This window comes from Echeneis naucrates, chromosome 24, assembly GCF_900963305.1.
Source record: "Echeneis naucrates chromosome 24, fEcheNa1.1, whole genome shotgun sequence".
NCBI lineage: Eukaryota > Metazoa > Chordata > Actinopteri > Carangiformes > Echeneidae > Echeneis > Echeneis naucrates.
The window spans coordinates 18934116-18944797 of record NC_042534.1 but is presented as its reverse complement, the minus strand read 5'-3'; positions in this window follow the sequence as shown (position 1 = coordinate 18944797).

Below are 10682 nucleotides of genomic sequence, written 5' to 3'. Positions count from 1 at the left end.
GAGTGACTGCTGGATGAACAACCTGTGTTACACTAGTATCTCTGAACCAATGTCCTGAGCAATGTAAGCCCCTGGTTGATTCACACACAATTTCTGAATAACCCAAAACGTACATAACAGGTTAGCTAACTGTGATACAAGTTTTTCACAGCAGATGTTCTCCATTACTTTTTCTGAAGCTAGAGTTTCACACAAGTGGATGGCTTCTGCAAACTCTCTGCTCATCTGGAAAAGAAGTTTAGTCCTCATACAAGCCAACACAGCAAAGTCAAACAATGCTACTTATGTATGCCATTGAGGATTGCTCCTATGGCAGGTAAGGATCAGATACATTTAAAATATCACACCTGTTCAGCTTCAGTACAATCATCGGTCTGGTCCTCTAACTGTTTCTCAAGGTCTTACTCAACTGCAACATCTCCACCTTCTCCATAGTCCCAATCTTCTTCTGAGCATATGTCTGTTTCTGCAGCTCCAGTTCTGCTACCCTCATCTCTGTTTCCATCTTCTCCAAGGCTACCCGTTTCTGCTGGGTCGCTGTTTGCAACTGGGGCTGCAGCTCTGCCACTCTACAATCTAATGCTTGTACTTTGGTCATAGCCTCCTCTTTCCAGTGAAAGACTCTGCAAAGCTGGTTGGTTCACTCAGTTAGATGGGTGGGCAAGTCTGAGCAACTTTCCTCCCCATGTCATTCAGCACTTCGGCATCTTAAAATAAAGTCACAAGTGTGAAAATCAAGAGAAAGCTGTTGTAAAATGACACCAATACCTTTTTGAGAGGAACCAGGTTAAGATAAGATAAGATAAGATAGACTTTATTAATCCCTTGGGAGGTCTCCGTCAGGGAAATTGTTGAGTTAGAGCTGGTGACAAGTAGTTTGGTCAGGTTTTTGATCTGGTCCTCTTGGTCCTTCTCCTGGAGAAGCTGGGAGAGAACCTCCTTCTCTGTGTCTGTGGTTGTGGGAGAAAGGTTCAGAGGCCTTGCCTCTGTTTGTGCGTCAATATGAGAATCAGGTGATCAGGACCTACTCTGGCACCTAGCAAGTCAAAACAATAAGTAGAAGACATCTGGGTGTCAGGGAAGAGAAGTGCACCATACATACACACACAGAGCTGTGTGTGACTATAGGTGACTATAGGTGAAGGTCAAGATAAGGGTGAAGGCTATCCCCACAACACACGCGTAAACACTCCTAGGTGTAAGAAGCATGTCACATGTTTAGCTCGGGGGTTCTGTCTCTGACTACGTTGTTAGTAGGGCTGATGTGAATAAAGAGATTCCCCATCTGACACCTGTGTCCGGACAACCTGATTTCCTCTTTATAATTGGTGACCCCGACGTGATCGAGTTTGTATCCTTGGCTGGGAGGGAGGCCGCCACATCCTGCACTGAACAAAGCTGCAGCATAAGGTAGGTTAAATTAAACCTACACTAGTATACTTGCTGCGGGGGGTGACAACTAAAGCCTCAGCTATTGTGGATGTACTCGAAATTAATACCCTTGAATTGAAGCAATTGGAGCAAAAACATTGTTGAAGCATTGTTGAAGGAAAGAGCGGTGGAGGATCAGAGGGGGACACAGGTCCCGGGTGAAACCTGCACGTGGAGGTTCTGCCAGCAAATTTTGTAAAAGTGTGTCTTGTGTTATGGTTATGTATTTATGAGAAGCACGGAAGGTGCTCTGTGGCAGCTTGATCAACATAGGTATAAATTCCATTTTGGCTGATTGGACATATCTGGCAGTGCGACTGGCCAGTCTTAGTGCTTGGATAGGCGGTTTGAGAGAAAGGAGGGACGAGTTGGGTCCCTGTTGTGTGCTAGAAAAGCTAAGCTGTCCAACCACAGAACGGAGCCGGAGATGCTCGAGCTGTGTGCTGTGGAAATAAAGAGTTTTGTGAAGTGCTGTGTGACAAGTGAAGAGCCAACGCCAGGAGCCCCCTGGTTTGTATGGGTGTGATAACCGCAGGCTGAGGATTTAAATGAGATGGAAAGCGCACCGTGAGCTATGCTGTAAATCGGTGGGGCTATGGTGAAGTCTTTGGGCGGCAATACTCTTAACTGGGGAACCCAAACCCAAATTGTACTCACTTATTAATAAATATATATGTGGAGGAGAATAATACCTCTAACAAATGGGAAAAGTGAACAAAAGGAATGACCTCTGCATGGCCTAAGGATGGCACACTCGATGTGTCAGTGTGTGAGGACATGGAAAGGTGAATCAAAGATCATAAAATAAAAGCAAGAAAAGACAAGATAAAAGAGATTTGGAGATAAAAATTTTAAAAATGTTTAAAAAAGGAGAAAAATAATGAAGGTTGAATGAAGGTTTGACTGAGTTAAAAGAAAAACAAAATAAGTGTTACAAAAATTTCAAGCAGGAACCAGCAGGGGTGTATCCATCCCTGGCTGGGGTCGCCAACTTTTCAGGTGATTTTGACATGTTGCCACAGGCTGCATTGAGCCAATGTGACCCTAATGATAGTTCAAGAAAACAAGAAAACACTCAAATGAGAAATGATAATGTTAATAGTAATGCAGTCCTGGACATTAATGCAGGCAACCAGGAGAACTCTCAGATAAACAGAAGTCAGTCAACAGGGTTAAACAGAACACCACAGAGTGGCATAGCCATGCCCCCAATATACTGTAGCACTGAAAGAAAACAACCAAATGTGCTAGACTGATATGCAAAACATAATGAGTGTGCAGGGGGGTCGTCGTACTGGCTCGAACTTGACCAAACAGAAGTGGACTTGGAGAGGGAAATTGCACAGTAATTCAAGAAATTGAGAAAGAAATAGACAGATTACATAAAAAGAAATGTAACCTGGAGGAAGCACAGGTAGCCAGTAACATGAACCAACCTGTTAAAAAATCAACAGAAGGACAGCATGGGGGTCAAATGTATGACTTTAGGCTAAGACCAAATCTGAAAAAACCTGACCACTACACAGACGGCCAATATCCAATACTAATTAAGGAAACTGATGGACATTATGTACCGTGGCAAACACTCGACCTCGCTGGGTTGGTCAGCCGGCTGCCAGATATTTATGAAGGTGCAAACAAATGGACCAGAGCTTTTGAGGAAGAAACTGTTGGCAAACTGCTGGCCCTGGGGGACATTAAAGCCATATGGGCACAGTGTTGCGGAGCCCCTGTTATGGAAAACATACTAAAAGCCAGCAAAAATGACTGGATGTTGAACCCCAGAGCAGCTGGAACTGAGTTCAATGCATATCTATCCATACTCTGGAAGGCACTGCGTGGTGAATATCCAACAAAAGTAGATCCAAAAGTTTTAAAGGGGGATCTCCTATCAGAGACTGAAAATGCTGCAGCCTACATAACACGTCACATGAGAAGGTGGAAACAAGAAACAGAGGAAGAAACAGAAAAGAGCTTGGTGTTGACCTCACTGTTGCCATGCCGCAATGCCATAGTGGAAGCAATGCCAGCCCCTGTCCGAAGAAGGTTGGAGGATGTTGTGGGTTTGACATCCATGCCACACGAGCAGTTTCGTGATCATGTGTTGCACGCTGTTGACAAACACAGGATGGATGAAAAACGAATGAATGAACAGGACAAAAACATGCAAAGGAAAATTGCACATTTGCAACTGGATGAGTTGCAAGGAAAGAGCAGGCAAAGTCACAGGCTGCAGTCGTGGTGACCAAGGACACTCAAGCAGTAATGGTGCAGCCAAGTGAACCCACTACACCTGTTCTGGCGGTGGGGGGGGGCAGAATGTTATGCCACCCCAGCCACTGACACAACCACCAGCTTTTGGAGCTCCCCAAGCTCAGCCACCACCAGTAGTCAATGTTTATCAGCAACCACCTGACATGCAACATCCCGCCAGGGATTATCAGGGGTCATATCGACCTCAGAGGATGAACAGAGGAGGTGGATGTGGTGGTGGTCGCACAAAGGGGTGTTGGAATTGTGGTGAATATGGATATTTTGCTGATCGGTGCCAACACCCTTGAACTGGTGGAAACCTTCAGTACGGCCATGGCTGGCCTCAGTGGGGTGGAGCCGGAGGCCCGGTAAACCCATGGGCAGGGCACCATCATGGCTACTAGGGCTGCCCAGAGAATCCTAAAGGAGAGGGTCAGTTCCCAACGGTTACTATAGGGACTGATGAAGAACCAATGCTGCAGGTTCAAATAGAAGGCAAGCAGACACCCATGTTGGTAGACACTGCAACTTCTGTGTCAGTCCAAATTATGCCACTCACCTCCCCATGTCTGAAAAATTTGTTGAGACAGTAGGATTCTCGGGAATAAAGCAGCTAATTCCAATGACTGCTCCAGTGAAAATATTAGTGTTGAGCCAAACCCCAATAAATCTATTAGGAAGAGACGCATTGTGTAAATTAGGAATTACAATTTGGTGCTCTCTTTTGGGAGTTTATGTCGACAAAGACGGCCTGGACTATCAGATGTTGACGAGAAAACAAACTGAAAGAGATAAAGTTTATTGGCTGGGTGAAATCTCTCACCAGTAACACAGGTGTTAGAGAAGTGGGGAAAATACATCCAGGCCCAAATCCCAACAGCCTCTAAGCCATCATTTGACTATCACTACACAATGTTCTATGATGAGACAAAAAGTGAGAAATTTGAAGAGGAATGTGACAAAATGACAAAAGGAATCAAAGTTGAACTGGTCTCCCAGTATATTATAATTGGGCAAGAAGGAGCAGCATTACAGGTAGAATGTAACCCATTCCTCACAAAATGGTTTAATGTGCCAAAATCAACACCACACATTACCTTGCTAAAAAACAAAATCTTTAAAGATAAAGACTTGGGACCAATAATGGAAACTGCCTCTACACTTCAGTGGGACAGTCCCCAGAGGCAAACATGATAAAGATTCTGTGCGGCACATCAATGTTGGAAAAACCCCAAGAAGTGATACTGATGTCAACCCAAGCTGTTCTGATAACCAATGAAATGGAGCAAACAACTGTAAAGTTTAAAGATATGCTAGAACATGTTCCAGAAGTATTGTGGTCAAATCATGATACTGACGTTGGCCTCGTGAAATCTGCCAACCTTGTGCTGTTGAAGCTGAGACCAGGTGTACAACTCCCTTGCCGTGCTCAATATCTATTGAAACCGGAAGCAGAAGAAGGAGTAAGTAAAACAATTACAGGGTTAATTGAAGCAGGAGTGTTGGTTGAAAAACGTAGTGTATGCAATACCCATATTTTTCCTGTGTTAAAATCAGACAAATTAAGACAAAGGTTGGTCCATGATCTGAGAATGATAAATGAAGTAGTGGAAGAGCTACCTGCAGAAGTGCCCAACCCTCACACACTACTCATGAACGTGCCACCCGAAGCAAAGTTTTTCACAGTGATTGATTTGTGCTCCGCTTTCTTCAGTATACCACTTTCAGAAGAGTCCAGGTACCTATTCACTTTCACATACAGAGGTAAACAATATACCTATACTCGCCTCCCACAAGGGTTTGCATGGTCACCACACATGTTTAACCTAATGTTAAAAAATGATCTGGAAGGTCTGGAACTAAATAGCACACTGTTACAGTATGTGGATGATCTGTTAATCTGCGCAGTCACCTTGGTAGAATGCCATCAGGATTCAGTAAAGGTTCTACAAAGGTTGGCTCAAGGTGGACACAAGGTGTCCAAAACAAAACTTCAGTACTGTCAAACACAGGTGGAATACCTGGGGAGAATGGTCTTCCACGGCACAGTGGCAATCTCACCATCACAATTAGAAGGTGTGAGCAAAGCCCCATGCCCTCAGACTGTTGGACAAATGATGGCATTTTTGGGGATGACAGGTTACAACGCTGACTGGATAGAGGACTATGCAGAAAAAGTGGCTGCTCTTAGATTTCTAATCAAACAGGCTGATAATCCAGCAACAACAACCCCATTGAAATGGATGCTATGATAGCATTTGAAACACTAAAACAGGACATGCAAACTGCACCAACACTAGTCACACCAGACTACACCAAGCCTTTTTACCTGTGCGTAGCAAACAGATGTGATAAATATGTGGCTGTAGTGCTGATGCAAGAAACATGTGAAGGCCGAAAAAATCAACCTCTGGCCAATTACATCACAAAACTGGACAATGTAGCACAAGGATGGCCTCCATGCTATCAGGGGCTAGCGGCCGTCCACTATGCATATGAAAAAGCATCAGTCATAACAATGGGGTATCCAATTATCCTTATGACACCACACAAAATAGCTGAACTGATCAACCAAGGACGATTTGTGGTAACTCAGGCACGCTGTGCGGAGTTTGCATGTTCTCCCCGTGTCTGCATGGGTTTCCTCCCACCTTCTAAAGACATGCATGTATAGGTTAACTGGTAATTCTAAATTGACCATAGGTGTGAATGCGAGTGTGAGTGGTTGTTTGTCTCTATATGTCCTTGAGCGTTGGCCCTACGATGGACTGGTGACCCGTCCAGGGTGTACCCCGCCTCTCGCCCGATGTGAGCTAGGATTGGCTCCAGCAGCCTCGCGACCCGGATACGTATGAAGATGAGTGAGTGAGTGTCACTTTTCAGGTTCAATTTTATGATTCAGTATATCACATTGTTTTTATGTTTCGGTACATAATATAAGTTTGTTTTATGCTAGTTTTGCAATATTATTTTGTTCATCATTTATAATCAACACATTTAGTTTAAATCACTATATTGATTTCAGGGAGGATATGTGGGAGAAAGGTTTAGAGGCCTTGTCTCTGTTCGTGCGTCAATAAGAGAATCAGGTCATCAGGACCTACTCTGGCACCTAGCAAGTCAAAACAATAAGTAGAAGACATCTGGGTGCCAGGGAAGAGAAGAGCACCACACATACATACACAGAGCTGCACAGTGACTATGGTTGAAGGTGAAGATAAGGTTGGAGGCTAACCACACAACACACGCGTAAACAGTCCTAGGTATAAGAAGTATGTCACATGCTTTGCTCGGGGGTTCTGTCTCTGACTACGTTGTTAGTAGGGATGATGTGAATAAAGAGATTCCCCATCTGACACCTGTGTACGGACAACCTGATTTCCTCTTTCCGCCCCAACATATGCTATCTTAGAATGGATTATACATACTACACTGAAAAGAGCCCTGATTTGTAGTGATTCAGCAGCAGCTTTGGCTAGTCTAAAATTTGGCTCATCTCATAATCATCACGATCTGGTCTACAAAGTAGTGGAGACACATTCAAAAATTGTAAGAGAAGGCACTGAGGTCATATTCATTTGGGTCCCTGCACACAGGGGCATTGTCAGAAATGAAAGAGTGGATAAATTGGCTAAACAAGCTGCTAAAAAAGAAACAATAGACAGCACAATGTCTTTCCGACTCAGACTGGAAAGGTGAAAAAAAAAAAAACAGTTCTGTCTGTTAGTTACAGTGTACCATCCACCTGGTCCGTACTCAGAATTCCGATCAGAGTTTTCTGAGTTTATATCAGACTTAGTACTCAGTACAGATAAAATCATTATACTGGGAGATTTCAATATACATGTTGATGTTGAAAGCAACAGCCTTAGTTCTGTGTTTTTTTCCCTACTAGACTTCAATTGGCTTTTCCCAGCATGTGAATGAACCCACTCACTACTACAATCATATCCTTGATCTTGTTCTAACATATGGCTTTGAAATTGACAAGCTAACAATTCTTCCCCAAAACTCTATCCTGACTGACCATTACCTTATTACATTTGAGTTTACTTTAATGGGCTCCACAGCATTGAGGAATAAATTCAGCTATAGAAGATGTTTAATTACCAAATCCGTGCCTTAAACCAGACATCAAGGAAATTAGAAAGAAATTGGCGTTCCAGTAAGTCAGAAGAGTCTCACACAGCCTGGAAAGATAGCTTAAAAACATATAAAAAAAGCTCTCCGCAGTGCTAGAAGTTCATACTACTCAGCACTCATAGAAGAAAACAAGAACAACCCCAGGTTTCTCTTCAGCACTGTAGCCAGGCTGACAGAGAGCCATAGCTCAGTTGAACCAGTGATGGACTTTTTTACAGATAAAATTCTCACGATCAGAGACAGAATTTATCAGCTCTTGCCTACATTACATAAAAATCTCCTACTGAATACAGCAACTCCTGAATCAGCTACAACGCCTCTTTTACATCTGGAATCATTCTCATCTCGGAATCTCTCAGAGCTAGCTTCTATAGTTTCATCATCCAGACCGTCAGCCTAGATTAGATTTAGATCTAGATTTGATTAATCTGACTTTATTTCTGGGTTATGTACCTCAGGCGCTTTAGACCGCGGTCATCAAACCCCAGCTTAAAAAGCCTAATCTTGATCCAGATGTTTTGGCAAACTATAGACCCATATCGAACCTTCCACTTTCTCAAAATCATTGAGAAAGCTGTAGCAAAACAACTACACGATTATCTGGATGGGAACAGTTTGTTTGAAGAGTTTCAATCAGGATTTAGAGCCCATCATAGCACAGAAACAGCACTGGTTAAAGTCTCCAATGATATTCTAATGGCTTCAGACAATGGATCAGCCTCCATACTTCTCCTTCTAGATCTTAGTGCTGCATTCGACACAATAGATCATAATATTTTTCTACAGAGAATTAAAGGAACTGCACTAAGGTGGCTCAAATCCTACTTATCAGATAGACATCAGTTTGTTCATGTTAACAACAGCTCCTCCTCATGTACTGTAGTCAGTCATGGAGTTCCGCAGGGTTCGGTACTTGGACCAATCCTCTTTATCTGCTTCCTCTAGGCAACATTATCAGGAAACACAGCATCTTCCACTGCTATGCAGACGATACTCAGCTGTACATATCAATGAAGCCAAATGAAGTGACTCAGATAGTCAGACTCCAGGCATGTCTTGAAGACATAAAAGTCTGGATGACTGGAAATGTTTTACTTCTCAACTCTGACAAAACAGAAGTTATTGTACTCGGCCCTAAACACCTCATAAAAATACTATCTAATCATCTAATCAGTCTGGACGGCATCACTTTGGCTTCCAGCTCCACTGTAAGAAACGTTGGAGTAATTTTTGACCAGGACATGTCCTTTGTCCCTCACATAAAACAAGTTAGTCGGGCAGCTTTCTTCCACCTGAGAAACATTAGGAAAATCAGAAACATCCTTTCTCAGGATGATGCAGAAAAACTAGTCCATGCATTTGTAACTTCTAGGCTGGACTACTGTAACTCATTACTATCTGGATGTCCAAACAAATCTCTAAAAGGCCTTCAGTTAATTCAGAATGCTGCTGCACAAATATTAACAGGAACTAGGAAAAGAGATCATATCTCTCCTGTGTTAGCTGCTCTTCATTGGCTGCCAGTAAAATATAGAGTAGAATTCAAAATCCTTCTTTTAACATATAAAGCTCTTAATGGCCAAACTCCATCATATCTCAGAGAGCTCATAGTTCCTTACTGTCCTAGTAGGCGACTCCGCTCTCTAGATGGAGATTCACTAGTGGTTCCTAGGGTCTCCAAGTGTAAATCTGGAGGTAGATTGTTCAGTTATCAGGCTCCTCTTCTATGGAACCAACTTCCAGTATCGGTCCAGGGGGCGGACTCTTTAGTAATTTTCAAGACCAGGCTTAAAACTTTCCTGTATGACAGAGCTTATACTTAAAAAGTTAAAGTCCTCTACTCTTTAGCTATGCTGCTGTAGGCCTAGGCTACTGGGGGAAGGACTGAGCTTCTCTCTCTCTCTGTCTGTCTCTCCCTGTCATCCTCTCTCCCCCTCTCGTTCGCTCTCCCTTCCTCCCCCCTTGCATGCGCTGATAAAAACCATCTCTCTTAAAAAACACAGTTTCACCCAGTTCTATGCATTTATACTGCATTTACTAACAATGTTCTGCCAAAGTCTCCATCTCTCCCAGTTCCTCTCCTCTCTCTCCCTGTCCTCATCCTGCAGGTGGTGACTCATCACCATCCCATGTTCCTGCAACACCTGCTGGTCCCATATTTCATGAATTCTGTACCACAGCTCAACTCCATAAACTTCATGCAGCAACATGTTCCTGCCTATACCCTCTCCCCAATGCCTATCTCACACTCTCTCTTTCTCTCTCTCTCCCATTCTCAACCCAACCGGTCGAGGCAGATGGCCGCCCCCCCTGAGCCTGGTTCTGCTCGAGGTTTCTGCCTCTTAAAGGAAGTTTTTCCTTGGGGTTAGGGTTAGGGTTAGGCCACTGTCGTCAAGTGCTTGCTCATCGGGGGATCTGTTGGATCTCTTTAAATAAATTTATAAAGAGTTTGGTCTAGACATGCTCTGTATGTAAAGTGCCTTGATGTAACTTTGTTATGATTTGGCGCTATACAAATACATCTGAATCTGACAATAAAACTTTCTAATTCAGAGGGAAAGAATATTATATGGAAGAGAATCAATGTTGAGTGGCAGCACTACTGGAATCAGGAAACAAAGGGAAGACATCTTCATACAATGCAAAATAGAGTGGGTATTCAGAGATACAGAGGAAGAAATAGAAGGCTGATGGTAGCAATGAGTCGAATCAGAATAGGACACAGTAATTTAAACAAGACACTTTATATAATTGGAAAACACCCGACTGGTGAGTGTGACACTTGTAAACAAGCCGAAACAATAGAACATGCCATTATTAAGTGTAGAAATTATGCCCAAGAAAGACTGACTATG